Below are 20,296 nucleotides of genomic sequence, written 5' to 3'. Positions count from 1 at the left end.
GGGAAGTGGAGCTGAAGATTCAGATCGGCCATGATCCCATTGAATGGCAGAACAGACATGATAGTCTGGCTAATATCTGTTCCTCCAAGTTCATCTGGCTTGCACTTTAGCAACCGTATTCCCAATTCATCAATCGCATTATAGTGAATTCGTGTTGACGAAAGGCGTGTTTATAGCAGACTAACTTGTACCTTAAACCTCATGATCGAAATTGTTTTTTGGTAACTAAATTGCACAGAATTGTTTTTTTTTTGTCTGATACCACAGTGGTACACAGCATTGTCAAATTTGAAACTATATAAAGCCTTTGGTTTCCTTTTGTCCAGTAATATAGGCCCTAGAAAGGACTCATTCCATTATATTTTGCTGATGGCAATAGCAGATGGTATTATACATAAAATCAGATATAGACAGCTTTTGGTGAGGGGCTTGGGGGTGGGGGAAGATGCAGTGGTGGAATGTGTGGGGAGAGAGGTGGCCATTGTTAACATATTGAGCTGCTTGCTTTTGAATATTGGTTTTAGCTAGAAGGCCACAACAGAAGTATTAGAATGAGCTTGTTGCTTAATGAAGCGCAAGGTAGAATTTTCCATTAGTGCTCTTTATCTACAGGACATGCACATTTGTTAACTGTTTTAGGTCGCAGCTCTGTGTGGTACATGATGTAATAAGAAAAAGCTGCAAATCATACGCCTGGTGCGAAAAGCTTGGATTAGATTTGGACTCATCGCCCGTATCAATTTTTGAGTTATAATCTTGGCATGTTCGGTATTGCATTTGAACTTTTGTCAGTTAATGCAGGGATGTTGCTGGTGTGAAATAAAAGAAAAACAATTTGTGAAGCATTTTGCAGCTAATTAACTAACTAACTAACTAACTAGTTTTAGAAAAAATTATCCATTTAATGTATCTTCCTATTTGCATGGTCTCACCACTGAAGCATTTTAGTCCAGGATTTTGACAACATTGTTCTGATTTTCTTTTAAAAGGACAGCAGAGTAAACAACTGTTGGTAGTAGCTGAATTGTCAGTGATTTTTTTATAAGGAAGCTTCCTGCAAATGATGCACTTTTTATAAGTGCATCATTTGTCCAGATTTGTGGGCGGCACGGTGGCACAGCTGCCTCACAGCGCCAGAGACCCGGGTTCAATTCCCGCCTCAGGCAACTGACTGTGTAGAGTTTGCACATTCTCCCCGTGTCTGCGTGGGTTTCCTCCCACAGTCCAAAGATGTGCAGGTCAGATGAATTGGCCATGCTAAATTGCCCATAGTGTGAGGTAAGGGGTAAATGTAGGGGTATGGGTGGGTTGCGCTTCAGCGGGGCGGTGTGGACTTGTTGGGCCGAAGGGCCTGTTTCCACACTAAGTAATTAATCTAATTTGGCTCTGCTCTGTGGTGGTGGTTGAACTTGCAAGAGCAGGTTAGAAAAGAAGACCCTATATTAGCCCATTGAGCCCCTGATCACTTTCATCCTTAATGTTACTGTACTTTCAATAGTCATGATTTTTGCACCCCACACAGTACATAATAAAGCTTCCTTTCCTTCGAATTTAGATTCCTACTAGATTACTTATGGATTACAGTAGTTCTGATAGTATTTGGATTTCAATCACTTATGTCACTGACTTTGAATTTGATAAATTTGAATTAAGTCACTCTGCTACATAGTTATGTATTGTGTATGATTCTAACCATAACAAGAGTAACTTAAAATTAAGAAATGCTGATGGTGTGGTAAAAATGTACTAAGGCTCATTTTGGGAACATAAATCCAAATAAAATTTAACACGTATGATGGATAACCAAATGATTTGGTCCAAGATATATTAAAGGTGTGCGTGAGAGGAGGAGAGGGTTTAGAGGGACTTTGAGTTTGGTCTAAACAGCTGAATATGTATGAATGGTCATGTTAAATTAATATTGCATATTTTCTATATTTTTCTAGAGCCAGATAATAATTGAACAGAAAAGTTGCATTTAAAGTATGTTCCCTTTTTAAGGTCAGGTGATGACCTGCCTCATCCTATTTCATCTCAATTTCTCTAAATGTTTGAACTTGTTCCATTATTGTGAATGCTGAAGGGCAAATCATTTTTCTCAATTAGAATTAATGTCAAAAATCAAACTTGCAAGCTCTCATTTGAAGGAAATCATATGAAAGAGCAATATTGTGAAATGTCTTCTGCCAGGTTGAGGTATCTTTTGATTATTGTAATGAAGGTAAGTTTGTGTTCACTCCAGTTAGATTCCATTTTGAAAATTGCAGACATTCCTAATTAATTATGCATACATTTTGATAACCACAATAACTCTGGTTATGTGTATTGTCCACTCACTATATGAAGATAAAAGTTCTGAATCTTACAAGGCCTGTGAAAATTTCTTTTCTTTATTAATGCTCAACTGGAACATGTTATATTCATAGCAGTTAAGGTATGTAGTACATGCTTTAAATTAGAATCTTGTTTACAATGAGTGGATCAGATGTCCTTCACAATTTGCTTGACGTAACTCAAATTTAGTCATCAAAGCACCTGAACTAAATATCCCTTTGAGAAAAGAAGTGAAGCTGAATGATCGTGTCTTATTTCTGCCTGTGCATCAATGTACTCAATTGTGAACGTTTTTCGACCCTCTGAAATTCTTTTGGCTGTTTTGAACAGCTTCTTTGTTTAATCACTTACTGAATTGAACCTTTTAAATTTCTCAATCCTGACAAAATTTTGTGGTAACATTTCTGGTATTCTCTATTTCAGGCAACAATAGGTAAAGCTGTAATATCATCTGGAGACAAAATTGTTAGTACATTTCTTCCCAAATCTACTGAAAGCACCTCCAAGGTAAGAGAAAACTAATAACTTGAAATGCATCCACACAGTAAATACTACAAATTAAAAAGCTAACCATGACCAAACTTGTAAAGATTTGCTATTTGAACCTGGGAATTTCAGATTAAAATCAAACAAGATAGAATTGGTTTCCCATTGAGAGAATTTCAAGAATCAGAGGGCATAATCTCAGAATAAAGAGTTGTCCATTTAAGACAGACAAGGTGGAAACTTCTTTTGAGGATTATGAATCTGTGGGATATTTTACCACAGAGGGCTGTACTGATTGGGTCATTAGGTATGTTCAGGACCAAGATCGGTGGAATTTTGATCAGTAGATAAAGCAAGCTTTGTGGAGAAAAAAAACAGGAAAGTGAATTTAAGGGTGATCAGTTCATCTGTGATTTAATTGAATGGGAAGCAGACCCAATGCACTGAATGGCATAATTCAGCTCTTGTATTTTATGATTAAGTGCTGTGTGACACAATATCCACTTTACATGTAGAAGTGATCAGTGAGTTGAAGATTAGGATGGTTCTAACTGAAATTGGCAGTCAACAGTTCTACAAAAATTGAAGTAAATATGCAGAAGATGACTGTTGCTTAAATATAAGTATTGTGCAATGAGTCAGCTCCTTTAGAAGCTCATACTAAGGCTGTGATGGACTCCTTTTGAATGCAAAACAAGTATCAGATTTTTTTCCTGTGGGCATTTGAGATTCAGTTTCAATGTACCTTTCAAGGCTTAAAAGTACAGATATAAAAGTAATGTATTCATTTCTAACTGTTCCATGGGAGAAAAATCATTTGATTGCAGCCTATTTTGAAACTTGTTATTTGACAAAGTAAGCGCAGTTCCATAATTTAAAGGGTTTGCACTTTGTGTTACTCCAATTGGTCTCAGATTTTAATCCTGGCACTTCTGACAGTGTTAAATGCTGCAGGGTAATGTGCCTTTATTTAAACATAGCAATAATGCAGTTTGTTTTAATGCGATTTATATCCATCTAATGAGGGATTCTAAGCACAAGCCAAATCTTGAGTGTCATGTCATGCAATCTACCCAACTGGTTTTCAATTCTACCTCTGATTTAGAGCATTTGCAGTCAAGCTTGGTGGAAACAAATGATAAAATTTTACAGTACAGGAGGTCGTCATTCAGCACGTGTCTGTACCACCTCAAAAGAGTGCCCCTGAAAGTTTTACCATTTGAACCTGTATTGTCCCTGTATTCCTTCTACCAAAATGCATTACCTCAGTTACCCTACATGAAATTTATCTGCCAGGTATTTTATTGTTTTGACGAAATGGACAATGTCCCTCTGAAGTCATTCAGTGTCATCTTCACAATTTCACTTTTCTCTGTAGCTTAGTGTCTACTGCAAACTTTAAACTATCTATCTCCAAATCACTTATATAGATCAAAAGTGAAATGGGGATTGATAGGAAGGGTGAGGGGAGTAACAAATTAAAAATATTATATATGAATGCACAAAGCATTAGAAATAATGTGGATAAGCTTGAGGCTTATTTGGAAATTGGCAGTTGCGATGTTGTGGGGATAACTGAGATGTGGCTTCAAGTGGGCAGGGCCTGGGAAATTAATATTCAAGGCTATACGTGCTATCGTAAGGACAGGCTGACAGGCAGAGGGGGTGGGATGGCCGTGTTGGTAAGTAATGATATTCAGTCCCTTGCGCGGGTGGACCTAGAATCGGGATGTAGAGTCAGTATGGGATAGAGCTGAGAAATTCTAAGGGTAGAATTTCAACTCCCCCTCCCACTCCACCGAGGATATGCAGGTCATTGGACTCATCCACCGCCAAACCACAACAACGCGACGGTCGGAGGAGGAGCGTCTTATCTTCCGACTGGGAACCCTCCAACCACAGGGGATGAACTTGGACTTCACCAGTTTCTTCATCCCCCCCCTCCCCCCACCTTGTCTCAGCCGAATCCCTCCAGCCCGGCACCGCCTTCCTGACCTGCAGTCTTCTTCTTGACCTCTCCGCCTCCATCCTACTCCGACCTATCACCCTCACCTTGACCTCTTTCCACCTATCACATTTCCAACGCCCCTCCTCCCTACCTTTTATCTTCTGAACACTCTCTGCTCATTCCTGAAGAAGGGCCTGTGCCCAAAACGTCGAATCTCCTGTTCCCTGGATGCTGCCTGACCTGCTGTGCTGTTCCAGCAATAAAGTTTCAACTGTTATCTACAGGCCCCCAAACAGTAGCCTGGATGTAGTGTGTAAGTTGAATAAGGAGCTGAAATTGATATTACTACAGTTATTACTACAGTTGTTATAGGGGATTTCAACATGCAGGTAGACTGGGAGAATCAAGATGGTACTGGACCCCCAAGAAAGGGAATTTGTGGAGTGCCTCCGATTTGGATTCTTAGAACAGCTTGTGCTGGACTCTACCAGGGAGAAGGCAATTCTGGATCTGGTGTTGTGCAACGAACCGGATTTGATCAGGGACCTCTAAGTAAAGGAGGCATCAGGAGGTAGTGACCACAATACAATAAGCTTTAATCTGCAGTTTGAAAGGGAGAAAGTAGAATCGGAAGTGGCCATATTTCAGTTGAATAAAGGGAACTATGGAGCTATGAGGGAGGAGCTGGCCAAAGTTCAATGGTGCAATACACTAGCAGGGATGGCAGTGGAGGAACAATGGCAGATATTTCTGGGTATAATGCAGAAAACGCGGGATCGGTTCATTCCAAAAAGCAAGAAAGGTCCTAAGGGGAGGCATGGGTGGCTTTAGCTGACGAGGGAGGTTAAGCACCATATAAAGACAAAAGGGAAAAAGTATAACATAGCAAAGATGAGTGGGAAATCAGAGGACTGTAAAGCTTTTAAAGAACAGAGGATAACTAAAAAGGAAATACACAAAGAAAAAATAAGGTACGAAGGTAAACTGGCCAAAAATATAAAGGAGGATAGTAGAGGCTTTTTTAGGTATGTGAAAAGAAAAAAAAAAATGGTTAAGACTAAAATTGGGCCCGTGAATGAGTGAATTTATTACGGGGAACAAACAAATAGCAGAAGAGTTGAATTGGTACTTTAGATCTGTCTTCACTGGGGAAGACACTAGCAATCTCCCAGATGTAATAGTGGCTGAAGGACCTGAACTGAAGGGAATTTAAATTAGGCAGGAAATGGTGTTGGAGAGACTTTTAGGTCTGAAGGTTGATAAGTCCCCGGGACCGGATGGTCTGCATCCCAGGGTACTGAAGGAGGTGGCTCTACAAATCGTGGATGCATTGGTAATTTTCTGATGTTCTATACATTCAGGATCAGTTCCTGTGGATTGGAGGGTGGCTAATGTTGTACCACTTTTTAAGAAAGGAGGAACAGAGAAAACAAAGAATTATAGACCAGTTAGTCTGACCTCTGGTGGGAAAAATGCTGGAGTCAATTATAAAGGACAAAATTACGACACATCTGGATAGCAGTAACAGGATAGGTCAGAGTCAGCATGGATTTATGAAGGGGAAATCATGCTTGACTAATCTTCTGGAATTTTTTGAGGATGTAACTCTGAAGATGGACAAGGGAGATCTAGTGGATGTAGTATACCTGGACTTTCAGAAAGCCTTTGATAAAGTCCCACATAGGAGGTTAGTGAGCAAAATTATTCGGGGTATTCGGGGCAAAATACTGACATGCATTGAAAATTGGTTGGCTGACAGGAAACAAAGAATAATAGTGATAAACTGCTCCCTTTCGGAATGGCAGGCGGTGACCAGTAGTGTGCCGCAGGGATCAGTGCTGGGACCGCAGCTTTTTACAATATGTTAATGATGTAGATGAAGGTATTAAAAGTAATATTAGCAAATTTGCTGATGACACAAAGCTGGGTGGCAGGGTGAAATGTGATGATGTTATGAGAATACAGCGTGACCTGGACAGGCTAGGTGAGTGGGCGGATGCATGGCAGATGCAATTTAATGTGGATAAATGTGTGGTTATCCACTTTGGCGGCAAGAACAGGAAGGCAGATTACCTAAATGGAGTCAAGTTAGGTAAAGGGGCAGTACAACGAGATTTAGGTGTTCTTGTACACCAGTCAATGAAAGCAAGCTTGCAGGTACAACAGGCAGTGAAGAAAACTAATAGCATACTGGCCTTCATAACAAGAGGAATTGAATATAGAAGCAAAGAGGTCCTTCTGCAGCTGTACAGGGTCCTGGTGAGACCGCACCTGGAATATTGTGCGCAGTTTTGGTCTCCAAATTTGTGGAAAGCCATTCTGGCTATTGAGGGAGTGCAGCTTAGATTCACCGGGTCAATTCCCGGAATGGCGGGACTATCATGCGTTGAAAGATTGGAGCAACTGGGTTTGTATACGCTTGAGTTTAGAAGGCTGAGAGGGGAACTGATTGAGACGTATAAGATTATTAAATGATTGGGCACTCTGGAGGCAGGAAGCGTGTTTCTGCTGATGGGCGAGTCCCAAACCAAAGGACACAATTTAAAAATAAGGGGTAGGCCACTTAGAACAGAGTTGAGGAGAAACTTCTTCACCCAGAGAGTGGTGGGTGTATGGAATGCTCTTGCCCCAAAAGGCTGTGGAGGCCAAGTCTCTTGGATATTTTCTTGAAAGAGTTGGATCGAGCTCTTAAGGATAGTGGAATCAAGGGTTATGGGGATATGGCAGGAACAGGATACTGATGGAGGATGATCAGCCATGATCATAATGAATGGTGGTGCTGGCGCGAAAGGCAGAATGGCCTACTCCTGCACCTATTGTCTATAAAAATAAGAGTCCCAATTCCAACACTATTTTCAGTCTGAGAATTGTCCACCAATACCTAATCTCTGTTTCTTTTATCTTTTAGCCAACTTCTAATCTATACAATGAAATAGCTAATCAATCCCCAATATTTCTAATTTGCTAACCAGCCTTCCATGTGACATCATATCAAATACTTTCTGAAAGTTGAAGAATACAACATCCAATTGCATGCAGTTCAGGTCTCCTTCCTAAAAAGGATGTTGTGAAACTTGAAAAAGTTCAGAAAAGATTTACAAAGATGTTGCCAGGGTTGGAGGTTTTGAGCTATAGGGAGAGGCTGAACAAGCTGGGGCTGTTTTCCTGGAGTGTCAGAGGCTGAGGGGTGACTTTATAGAGGTTTACAAAATTGAGGGGCATGGATAGGGTAAATAGGCAAAGTCTTTTCCCTGGGGTCGGGGAGTCCAGAACTAGAGGGCATAGGTTTAGGGTGAGAGGGGAAAGATATAAAAGAACCTACGGGGCAACTTCCTCAGACAGAGGGTGGTACGTGTATGGAATGAGCTGCCAGAGGATGCGGTGGAGGCTGGTACAATTGCAACATTTTAAAAGGCATTTGGATGGATATATGGATAGGAAGGGTTTGGAGGGATATGGGCCGGGTGCTGGCAGGTGGGACTAGATTGGGTTGGGATATCTGGTCGACATGGATGGGTTGGACCGAAGGGTCTGTTTCAATGCTGTACATCTGACTCTAAGACTCTGACATAGCACCACCCTTATCTACAGCACGACCCTCATCCACTGCCTGCCCCCTCATCAAAAATGCAGTCACATTTGTCAGACAAGATCTGTCCTTCACTCAGCCTTGACTTCATATTACTGTACAGCACACAATACTGCAGACTATTTATTTTTGACCCTTCCACTCATTTGGAAGATGAAGGTGAATTAAAGTTAATAGTATTGATAAACAAGATGTGCCTGCACCCTGAGGGGCTGCAACCTTACCATTTGTTCATTTTTATGCCCTTCTGGAGCAATTAGTCATTGGGGATCATGTATGTGCTGATTGGTCCCAAGGTGAATGCTGTGCCCTTGCTAGGGGCAGTATGGAAGTCTACATATAGAAGAGGGCTGGTAGCAAGAAATTCTGAATTTATTTTCCCATTCTTTTTACAAGAACCCCCCTATCTTCTAAGGTACAGTAAACTAACTTATAGAAAATTTGCAGTTGGCCAATTTTCCCATGTCAATGCAGATAATAGTGGCTGTTGTCCACTAAGCTGCTCCTAATATTAGTGTTCACATAAACATTGAGCTTTATGATATCTTAAACAGGTTTGTGTAAACTAGATTGGTTGCTAACTGCTATTGAAAACCATTCCTCAATCGTGTGGGCTGAAACAGGATTTGTTAAATCTACGTGAAAGCTATTTGTTGGGTTTTAAAGCTAAGAATTTCAAAGATGTGTTAATGAAAAACCAGTGTAACGACATGCTAGAAACTGTGTTGTAGAAAAGCATTGAACAGAAATGTCACATTTTGACATTTGAACATGATCCCTGAGCCACTGGTTAGCCAACTGCATTATATTAGAATGACAAAGTGAGTGGTCTTATTTCACCACTAAAGTTTCATTAATTTTCATTTGTAATGTAGTTTTAGATATGTGGTGGGTGCAGTAATTTCTTCTATTGTGCTGAATTAATAGGGTTATAAAATTGGCTGCCTTTTGTTCCTGGTACTTTCATTTTGTTGGTTGTTCTCTGATAAATATGAGCCATTGCTCCTAATTTTAGGGAACCATGGGGAGAATTTGAATTTGAGTTAATTCTTGGCACATGCTAGAAATGGATCAAGAAATTATGTAGCACTAGCTAGATTAGATTACATTAGTGTGGAAACAGGCCCTTCGGCCCAACAAGTCCACACCGACCTGCCGAAGCGCAACCCACCCATACCCCTACATTTACCCCTTACTTAACACTAAGGGCAATTTAGCATGGCCAATTCACCTGACCTGCACTACTTTGGACTGTGGGAGGAAACCGGAGCACCCGGAGGAAACCCACGCAGACACGGGGAGAACGTGCAAACTCCACACAGTCAGTCACCTGAGGCGGGAATTGATGTTTTTGTTTTTTAAAATGATTGGGTGGATGATTATAGGTTTTGTTCCAATCTGTATTCTGAAAAGTGCAAGAAGGGAATTTTGACCTGTTTTCAAAAGTATTTCATTTTATCGAGAGTGTAAATTCATTCTGGATAGAATTATGCAGTATCTGTTAACTACCAGGACTTGCATTGTACAATCTTTGTATTTGAGGCTGCTGTAAAATACAGTGGTGTTCCCATGGTTGGTGGTTTTAGGTTGTCTATATGTTAATAACTTTGATTAATAGGATATATTTTCAAAGTTTACTGTTGACATAAAATTTGGAAATGTGGAAACAATGAAGTCACAGTAAACTTCAGGAGGACAAATAACTTTTGATTAAAAACTTGATGGGAGACTAAGTTACAGGAATGGGCAGAGGAGTTGGAATAATTGAAACATGGAATTAAAGGCTCAGTAGTAATATGCATACAAAATTGATAGGAAACAGTAATGGTTAGTCGATGTTTCTCAGGCTGGGAAAAGGTTTATGGCAAGGATTCCGCAGGGTTGGATCTGTGCTTTTCCTAGTGGCTTTTCATGGTCTAGACTTTGGTTTACATAGTTCATAAATTTTGAAATTATACCATGAGGAGGATAGTTTAGAATTTCAAAAGGGCATAGACAAGTTGGTGAGTTGTGAATAGGTGGCAAGTGAGGTTCAAAAGAGTGAATTGAAGTTCTACATCTTGGAAGGAAGCCCATGGAGCGACAGAATAAAGGGTGTAATTCTGAAAGAGCTGCAGAAGGACATGGGTGACTATGTCCATAAAGTTAAAAATCATACAACACCAGGTTATAGTCCAACAGGTTTGTTTGGAAGCATGAGCTTTTGGAGCTCCGCTCCTTCATCAGGTAGTTGTAGAGGTTAAGATCATGCTCACAGAATTTATAGCCAAAGGAGTCCAGTGTCTTGGGGATGTCATATAGTAAACAATCCTAAATTAGAACTTTCGTCTTTTATAATGGGATATGCTGGTTTCTGTTCTTTGATATGTAAATCCTAGAGCTGCTTTTAAATTACATTCTCAAGATAACTCAGCTTCTTAAGCAATAGGTGTGAAGTCTGTGTCTGATCTTAACCTCCACGTCTGAAGGAATGGCGCTCTGAAAGCTAGTGCTTCCAAATAAACATGTTGGGATTATAACCCGGTGTTGTGATTTTTAACTTGGTCCACCGCAGTCCAACACTGGCACCTCCAAGTTAAAATCCATGAAGAAGGTGTTGAGTGTGAGGTGGGCACATGCTTGGCAGATGTGATGTAATGTGATGCAATGAAATGTTATCCAATTTGGAGCAAAAACAGGAAGATAGATTATCTGGCTATAAATTGAGAGAGGGGAATGTGCAATAAGACCAAGATGACCTTTTACACTTTGTTACCAAAGGTAAACATACAAGTGTAGCAGGCAGTAAAGAAGGTAAATGGTGTGTGGGCCTTCAAAAGAAGGTGAGATTACAGGAGCAGGGCTTTGGTGAGACCATGTTGGAATATTGTGCTATTTTAGTCTCCTTATCTGAGGAAGGGTGCTGTTGCTCTAGAGGGAGTGCAGTGCAGGTTGACCAGACTAATTCCTGTGATGTTGACACTGACCTATGAGGAGAGACTGAATTGGTTAGGATTATTTGCTGGAATTCAGATAATTGAGGGGGGAATCTCCTCAAAACCTAAGATTATAACAGGAGGTGGCAAGGTGGTTGTGGGAAGGATGGCAGAGTCCAGAAGGGGTCATAGTCTAAGGTCGTGGGGTAAACAATTTAGGACTGTGGTGAGAAATTTCTCCACTTGGAGAGTGGTGAGCCTGTGGAATTCTCTATACAAAGCAGCCTAGGCCAAAGCATTTTATTACTCCAGGAAGGAGTTGGATATAGCAGTTGTGGCTAAAGGGATCAAGGGATATGGGGCAGGAACTGGTAATTAAGTTAATTGATTAGCATGATCAGCTTGAATGGCCAAATGGTCTACTTCTGTTGTCTGTTTTTAAGCCAGTAGTTAAAATGCAAATTACCTTAGGTTTATGTATTGGGATTATTTATGATTGTAACAATGTGTTGACTTTGTATGAGGTACTAGTTTGGCCTTGGGTGTTAGAAAGACTGCAGAGGTTTGAACCTGAAATGGATTAACAAAGCTATGACTGTTCTCCTTGTAGAAGAGAAAGTGGAAGGATCATCTGAATTAAGTAATTAAAATAGAGAGGTCTGAACAGTAGATAATGCAAAAATGTTCTCATTTTGTAAAATTGAGATTGAGAAGGTGCAGGTTTGACGTCATAGAGCAAAACTGATATAGGGAAAGACTTGCATGCAGCTTCTGGAATGCACTGCCAGGGTATCATGAAGGCAGATTCCATTGTGGTATTCCAAAGGGAATAGGGTAATTATTTGAAACCGAATAAAGTGTAGGATCAAAAGGAGAAGGCATGATGGCACTTTGAGAACTGGTCCTTTTAAAATGACTAATGGGTAGTCTGTGTGCATCCTTTAGTTTAATGAAAAGCAGTAACTGTCTAAGAGAACATCTGTTTGTTTTTGAGCTAGTGTATATGTCGAAGTATCCTTTGGAGCCTATCATTCTCTAGCTTTTTGGACATTGGACTTCACACAGCCAAACCAACCAGTGTTTCCAAGATCACCTGCGCTGCAGCCCTATATAATAAATGTCAATGTTTACCTCCAAAAGGAGGTGCATACTGTATTTTGGGGCAGCTGATAGGAGTGATCATTCAAGTATCAACATCATGACCTCAAAGGTATTGTCCATAGCTGTGGCCATTCATGCATTTGAGTAGAGGTTGTCGGTTCAAGCCAGATTCCAGAGATTTGATCCTGAATTCTGGGCTGATGCAAACCTATATAGTACTGAGGAGTTGCTGTTGTGTGAGAGAGAATGAACCTCAGTTGAATTAAGTTGAGATTCTGTCCTGCCTTTGGATGTATAGGCAATATTTATTCCTCAGTGAGCAAAATAACCTGATTAACCTGGATTTTGCACTGATAAGTGCTCATCATTATTGAGTAAATGGGACAGCAATTTCTGGCTTTTAAAAATGCACGTTTGAAATGCAGAAATCCAGGTTTTGCTGTTGTACATCTGTGACTCTATTCCTCCTCAGATTGAGCTATAACAGTTCTCACTGAAACTTGAACTAAAGTTATTGGAATGTGTACGGTGTTGTACCAATTGCTTTTTATCCACTTAAAAATGCCAGGAAAGATTGAAACACACAGGTGAACAAGCATTCATCACTAAGGTCGTCAACCTTTTTATTTGATGAACATGTTGCATTTGTAGTTGTTCCATCTGTCATTTAGGATACATAATTCACATTGGCTTGTGTTTCCATGGTTGATTCCACTGGAATTTATAAGCCGGCTACCTGCAGGTCTGAGATGAACTTTGTCATTGGGTTGCTTGTCTTTGCAGTCCTGCTACTCATTCTTGGTGTCTTGCACAGTCAAAGCATGCTTAAACCCAGCATGACAGAAGTTGGTGATTGTGGCATCTTTGTGTTTTCAACTCAGTTTTCATCATGAATGCCTTCTAGCTGCTCAGTGGTTTGTACTCATTACCGATTCCCTTGATAACCCAACAGATCTGCTACTGATGACTTTTAGGTTCCAGTCACTCCTGATCCCTTGGCTGGTTTTTGGTCATAGTTTTGGGAGGCCTCTTGAAGCTAGAAATGTTAGGGTACACAGTGCAGTTGTCTGTAATTATGGTATTCTTTTTCTTCCATTTGATATGTTTTGTCTACTTTCTTAATCTGTGATTAAGTGTTAGAGGTCATCCAAATGGGTTTTGTAAGCCACCTACTGCATGGGCAGTTTCTAGACATTTGCAAAGCAGCATAGCTTTTTGGACTTTGCTGTCACCAGTGACAGCTTGTTGACATCCTTCATTTTGGCGCAGACCATAGTGATGTGTTTCTTTCTTTGCTGTCCACTGTTGCATGTTTCGGTTTTAAACATCAAATAACAATCTGGTAAAAGACAGTAAAACAGTCCAATTTCATTAACATTTTCAAAAGAAAAAGTCAGTTTCATTCTTCAGGATGTACAAGACTATTTAGCCTATCATCTGTCATTGCTACAGAGACTGCCCCAGCAATGGCACCAGCAAGTGATGCTGTGTGCTCTCTTGAATTAGTCTACCCATCTCTCGCTGCACATGAGCTCTATGTAGTTCAGGCTTTCTGCCACTTTACAGGATTGGATGGGAGGTGGGAACATTCTCTGCTCAAATTGTCTTTAACATTCTTCTCTACCTGGATAGAATGCCTGTCTGTCAGACTGTTAAAGATGTTCCTTTTGTGCTGCAGAGTGGTTGACAAACACTGGTGGGATATCCCATTCATTTGTGATATCTGCTTTATTTTCTTCACACTGGTGTTTGACTTGCTGTATCAAATTCACTTTACCTTCAGTTGACTGCAAATTGAACTTTGGTTTGGCTAAAATTACAGGTTTTGATCTCTAACTCTTCAGCAGTTGGTGGGCGCAGTTAGACTATATAGGAGCGGAATTAGTCCACTCGATCATGGTTTATATGTTTCTCAATCTCCATTCTTCTCATAATGATTTGATTCTTATTAATGGTTAAGTTGTAAGGCAAGACCATGTGAGTTCTTCTAATTTGAAGGCACTGTTCTGGAACTTATCAGGGTATCCTTCCAAATCAGGTGGGATTGGCTGATGACTTTGCCACAACCAGCATTTCAGGTTGTCTTAGTTTGACTTGTGATTTCACTGCATAACTTTCTGTAGAATTAAGATCGTTATGGTGTTTCACTAATCTGTCTTAATTCCTGTCCTAGATGAGAACTTTGGCCAAGGCTAGTGCTTCCCAAACTGACTTTCCACTGAAATCCTATTTCAAAGCTAAAATTGCCAAGAATCTGCCAAGAGTGGTTTGAAAGCTGAGATCAGGGTGGAGGCAATATATTTAATCTTCAAGATTTTTAATGGCATGCTTTCTTGATGTTTTGTTTTTGAAGTGGGAATTGAGCCTCAAAAGATTAAACAATGTACTGCGCTGTTATGTTCTATGTCCTAATTCAGGAGATTTGCAGCTTTTAGCACAGTCAGGGTTCCACTGCAGCTGTAGCTATTTCAGATCAAGCCCAGAGTTCTGATCACCTGTATTAAAGGTCATGACCCACAGTTTGGGAATCGCTTCCCTAGACTATCCATGCCATATATCATATATATGCTGCTAATTATTTCTCTTCTTTCATTCATCTTATTGTTTTGTCCTATATATGCAAGTTCATTATGGGTATGGAACAGACTGTGCAGCATCTGGTACCATGTTGAGCAGCAAAAACAACTACAGTCATATTTTCTGAAGCATTTGAAGAATTTGAGAGAGAACTGGAATGGTGAAGTGAAGAAGATAACTTGAGTCATGTGTGGCACAGGCTTGCATGATGCAAATGGCAGAGTGGTACAAATGGTCTAGCAGTTTGTGGTTATAGATGTCTCGTGTTGAATTGAAATGTGAAAGAACTCAGTTTGAAATGGTGCAAGCTTTTGAAGAAAAGTTATAGGTATCTGGCATCATCTCTAATCAATTGGCTTTGAATTATAGAACCAATAATAGTGCTCATTAAACCTACCATTATTATGATTTTGAAAACAATCCATTTTTTTCGTCATTCTAAAAGTTATTCTCTTGGACAGATGTGCCCTACAATTTGGGCAATTTCTATTGTGCAGCAAGGACAACATCTTTGCTCACTACCTTTAACTAGAATTTCCTCTCTTCATAAATTAAAATTCTCTTTTGGTATTTGGTTAGATCTCTCCATGGTTGAAAATTATGTTCAGAATGGTTAATAGTCTCTCTTTTATACAAAAATGTGGTTTCTACACAAAAATATTCCTACATGCCTGTAAAATGTTACAAAAGCATGTAGAATTAATATTTTAATGAAACTTATCTGCTTGCAACTAATGCAGTGTAAGCATTCTGATGTTAGGTACCTATCAGACTTGTTTTAAAATTGATCTTGGAAGTGCTTGAAATATGTAATTTTAATCACCTGGATCTGTATTAACATGTGCTTGCAATTTTAAACTTAGTTCTCTCCTAATGAAATTGGCTCTCTGAATAAACAGGCATGATCACTCAACTCTGGTTCAGTAGTATCCTGGTTTGCTCTGCACATCATAGAATCTAGTACTTATTATAAACATTGCACAAAGATTTATGGTATGTCTATGTTCAGATGATTGCATTTCTACAGAATGATTAATAAATAAAAATTTGTTGAAATGGTCATTGAGTAAAGAGCCGTTTTAAATGCTAAAATAATTCAATTTATTAAAGAGCAAAGTATGAGCTTAACAATGCAGTTTGCTTATAATTATTTTGATTAAAATGCTACCTGTCTATGTCTAAGATAAAGACCTAACGAATGCAATGAAGCATTTCCTAAACCTGACACAAAATTCAGAAATAAGCAGTGTTGTGGACACATTTGGCTTGAAGGGAGACACTGGGTGGCTGGTTATGAGGTCGCTGAGCATTTTGCTCATTCGTGCTCATTCACTTTTTTTAAAATTCCTGTTCTAGGCCTATATGTATTTCAGTAAATCTTTTCTTGGGGAAAAAATGTCTTGCGTTGTGTTCATGAGAAGGCTGCTTGGAATCCAATGAAATGCACTTTGATTTCTAAACTAACAGATTAACTACTGTCCCAGTGAGCTGACTTAGCTTTGCGAAGAGCTCTTTCCGAGCTGTGGTGATACTTGGTGCAGTATGGTAGCCTGCAGCTCTCTGGTCGAAGAAATGGTCTTTTTGTTTGTGCCATCGAAATGATAAGTGATTTTAATGTATAGCAGTCAAAGACCAAAGAGGAGTATTTGGAAAAAGATTTGTCACATGGCTGGGACTCTGAATCATGTGATTGTTTTGTCCAATCAGGTTATTCTAAATGGGATAGACAAAATCGCTATTTTGTCTGAACGTTTTTCCTTCAGTCGTTGAGCACTGTCTGACCATCTGTTCAGATCGACATCACGGGAAAAAAAGTGGGGCAAGAGCAGAGCTGCTTTTTGGGGGTAGGATTACTTTGAAGGTTTTTTTTGTCATGAACAGTCGCAACTAAAATATTCCATTTTCCTATTTGGTCAAATGATCTAAATGGTTAGGTTCCATTCTCATGTTATATAGTATCATTGAGTTTTTATTTCTCAGTTGTTGATTTGAGCTTTTAATGATCGCGATATGTTAAGCAATTGTTAATGTCCTGACGAGTGTTGGATTTGGTTAGAATTTAATGCATTTTTATTGTATATTTAGCTTTCCACTGCAAGGTGCTTACTTTGTATGGTCATTAATTTATTTGCCTGTGCCCCCTCCCTTGTTGAAGCCATATGGTCAAGCAGAGCAAAAATTTAACAAAAAAACCCAAAGGATTACATACTAGCTTTTTAAAATCTGGGATATGTCTTAGTACTGTGAATATTTGTCAGTTTGTTAGTATTTGAAATGAAAAGTGAATAATGTAAGCGTATTGTTTAAATATTTCTGTTAAGAGCTTCAATTCATTGGGGGATGGGGAGAAGAATGAGGAGATGGAGGGAGAGTTGGTGTGACATCAGCAAATGTTCAATTGTATTCTACTTCTCTGCAGGATAATAGATATTAGATTTTGCATATCATTAAAATCTTGGTCTGCAATTTAGTTGGCAATGGCCAGAAATTGCTTTCCAACTTGGATGTTGGTCAGAGCTGTATTAAAATGCTCAAAAAGTAGTTTGGGAAAAGCAAGAAAATGTTGACCTATTCGGGCTGAAGCTAATCATAAAGATTAATTGATTTTGTTTATCATGTTTTGGAATGCAACAAATGCCTCTATTATAAACTGGACCAGATTTCAAATCCCACTCGATGGAATGTCAATTTGATAAATATTTGCTTTGATTAATAAGCCACTATTTGTTTGTAATCTGTGTGGTTATTTGTGATTAATTGAAATGCTGGACAACTTTGGGTTGGATGTGCAATTAAATTATTAGTTTGTTTATTAGGTTGAATAGCATTTTTCCAATTCAATTCTGCACTTGAGTTCTTTTATTGAATAAAATTAAATGGTAAAAGGTATAGATGTAGAAAAAATGAATTGTTTATAGCCCCACATTTAAACTGATTTTGTTTCTACGTCAAAAGCTTGACCAATTTATGGTTTTTGAAAAGTACATCAAACCAAAGAGCACTGCTGTCTCAATGTTAAGAATAAAATCATGATTTCAGCTAGTTAATATTCTTGACTTTGTAACCTGTGCTCCTCTTTAATCTGGACGTGAATGTATTGGCATCAAAGATTTTAGAATGCCTCAGAAATTCATTGAATGTATCTCTTAAACTTTCTGTAAGGCACAGATGGTATTTACTGTACTAGTGTAGCTGTCCTCTGTGCAAACTAATTGTATCTGATAACTGAAGGATGTTATGTTGAATTAAATAGAGTGGAAACATTTCAATAGTCAGCCAGAAATGCCTGTTGGAATTTTGAACGCTTATTTCTATTTTGTTATCTTTATTGTAATGGCTCTGTTAAAATGCAGCTGGTCTTTTCTCAAAAATAACAAAGCACTTTTATTGCCAATGTTTAGTGCTAATCTTGAGCATTCCATTATTCTTACTAAAGAAATAATTGAGCACTGTCCACTCCAGTAGTAATACTTAAATGCCTCTGATTAAATGTGAGGTGTAACTGTGGCTCAATAGTGATAGTCTTTGCTTCTCAGTTAGAAGTAGTGAATTTGAGGACCACTCCAAAGACTTGAGTGCAAAACCTAAGTTGACATTTCATTGAGAAGTTGCTCTTGGATGTGCTATCTTTTAACAGCTTTCTCACAGAAGGTAATATGGAAGTAAAAAATTTTTTAAAATTTGCTGGAGAGGCAAGGGATTTGTTCAGGTGCTAGTAAAGATTTACCATTCAATGAACACCTAAAACAACTGATGAATGATTAAATACTTGCTATTTGTGTGACCATGCTTTTTTTTGAATAGACTGTGTTTTCTACGTTACAATGAAGACTTAAAGAGAAACTTGCTTTACTGTGAAGCACTTTGGGATGAATTATGTTAGGTGATGTAAAAGATTTTTCAGTCAACAGTATTGTGATCTGAGTAGTGCAAACTTAATTTATTTTCCTTTGATAGCTGCAATTATTAGTTTTATATTACAATGTATTTTCTGAATACCTTTTTACTGTTAACTTATCAATGTCCTATTGCTACCTTAAAATGTAAAGTTTGTCATTTTGCATAAACACTAGTCCAAATTACCTCCACTCATAATGTAATGAGACAATGTTTCTTTGTGCACCTGTTCCCTTTGAAGAAAATGGTGGTATGTGCATTGAAAATAATAGGCTGTTAAGTCTTTGCATGCAAAATGCCATATTCTGTCCTTTGAGAATTTCCTCTGGCTGCACAGAAAAATAGCAGGTACCGCCATTGACTGAGATCTGAAAGTGAGGTAGTGATCACAACTATCCTAAAATAAATACATTGCTCTTGACAGTGGTTGTTTTCAGTTACTTTTTACAAATACTTTAGCTTTTGATCTGTTATCTTGTTTAATTACAAATAGTCTTGCCATTCTCTCTGTCATCCTGAAATCATTGACAACGATATAGTTCTGAGAGCATCGGTCTTTTATTTTGGCATCTCACCAAACAGCTGCAAATCTCTACAATAATTGTTAGCAAGCTGTTTGACTACCAGAACCAGTCATGACCAGGAATGCATTTTTTTTAATGGGGCAATGAACTAACTTGTACCATCCTACCACTCTAAATATGAACTCGCATGGATCTTTTCCTGAATTAGATTACAAATGGCTATAAGTTAAATTTACTAATAGTAAACTTACCTCAATTAAACATTTAATCCATTGTTAAAATGGAAGTTGTATGCGTATCAGACATTGGTAATTTCCCAAAATCCCTCTTCTAGAATAGGCATTTTAAGCATGCATGCAGAGCATTGCAGTTCTGGATTTTCCATAAGCTAAATTCCAAAGCATTCCCTTTGAAAATTTGTATAAGCTGTCAACTATGTAGTAGTGCCCTTAAAATTTCTCCCTAAATGCATGTACCTCATTTAGAATAATACAGGTGAAAGTAAGTAATGCCCTGCAAAATATATAACCGTGCAGTCATTATTGTCATGTCTCTGAGTAGTGCATTGGGAATAGAGAGGCTTTGATTTCCAATGTCATCACAAATGTGGAAATGTTTAGTCAAACTGCTGCAATTCACAGTCGATTTGATTAACATAAAATTGCTCAAGTTTCTGTACAAGAAAATAGCCTTATGAACACATTGTTTTCAAACAATGGCAATTAGGAAATCTGAATTACTAACTCAATTTCACAACTTAAACATTATCTTTTCTTGAGTCCCACCCTTGTACCCTGAAACAAAAAGAATAGTCAAGACATGGATATTAAGAGTTTTTAAAAAAATTAGGGCAAGTGATAGCACCAGCCTTGATTCAGGATTTGATGAGCTATTTGTTTGTTCCAGTTGCTTTTAGTTCTTTGCC

General features: G+C 38.7%; 1 protein-coding gene across 26 annotated transcripts in view; it reads left to right on the top strand.

Moving 5' to 3' along the window:
- The window catches only part of LOC122551386 (poly(rC)-binding protein 3), a 149,914-nt gene that overhangs the window by 78,031 nt on the left and 51,587 nt on the right, over positions 1 to 20,296 (top strand). For 19 of the 26 annotated variants that reach the window (XM_043693192.2, XM_087988836.1, XM_043693188.2 and 16 more), the window contains one exon: positions 2,758 to 2,841. The exons of 1 other annotated variant lie outside the window; for it this stretch is intronic. The gene's annotated coding sequence lies outside the window, so the exon portion shown is untranslated. Of the gene's footprint in view, positions 1 to 1,946; positions 1,984 to 2,757; positions 2,842 to 16,657; positions 16,795 to 20,296 lie in introns of all 26 variants that reach the window. 6 more of the 26 variants (XM_087988835.1, XM_087988833.1, XM_043693189.2 and 3 more) reach the window with 3 other exon arrangements.

The sequence above is a fragment of the Chiloscyllium plagiosum genome, unplaced genomic scaffold, assembly GCF_037043375.1.
Source record: "Chiloscyllium plagiosum isolate Xiang-an unplaced genomic scaffold, Cpla_swu_hap1 HiC_scaffold_7, whole genome shotgun sequence".
Classification (NCBI taxonomy): Eukaryota; Metazoa; Chordata; class Chondrichthyes; order Orectolobiformes; family Hemiscylliidae; genus Chiloscyllium; species Chiloscyllium plagiosum.
Note: the sequence above shows the minus strand (reverse complement) of the source record. Positions and strands in the feature narration are given on the sequence as shown.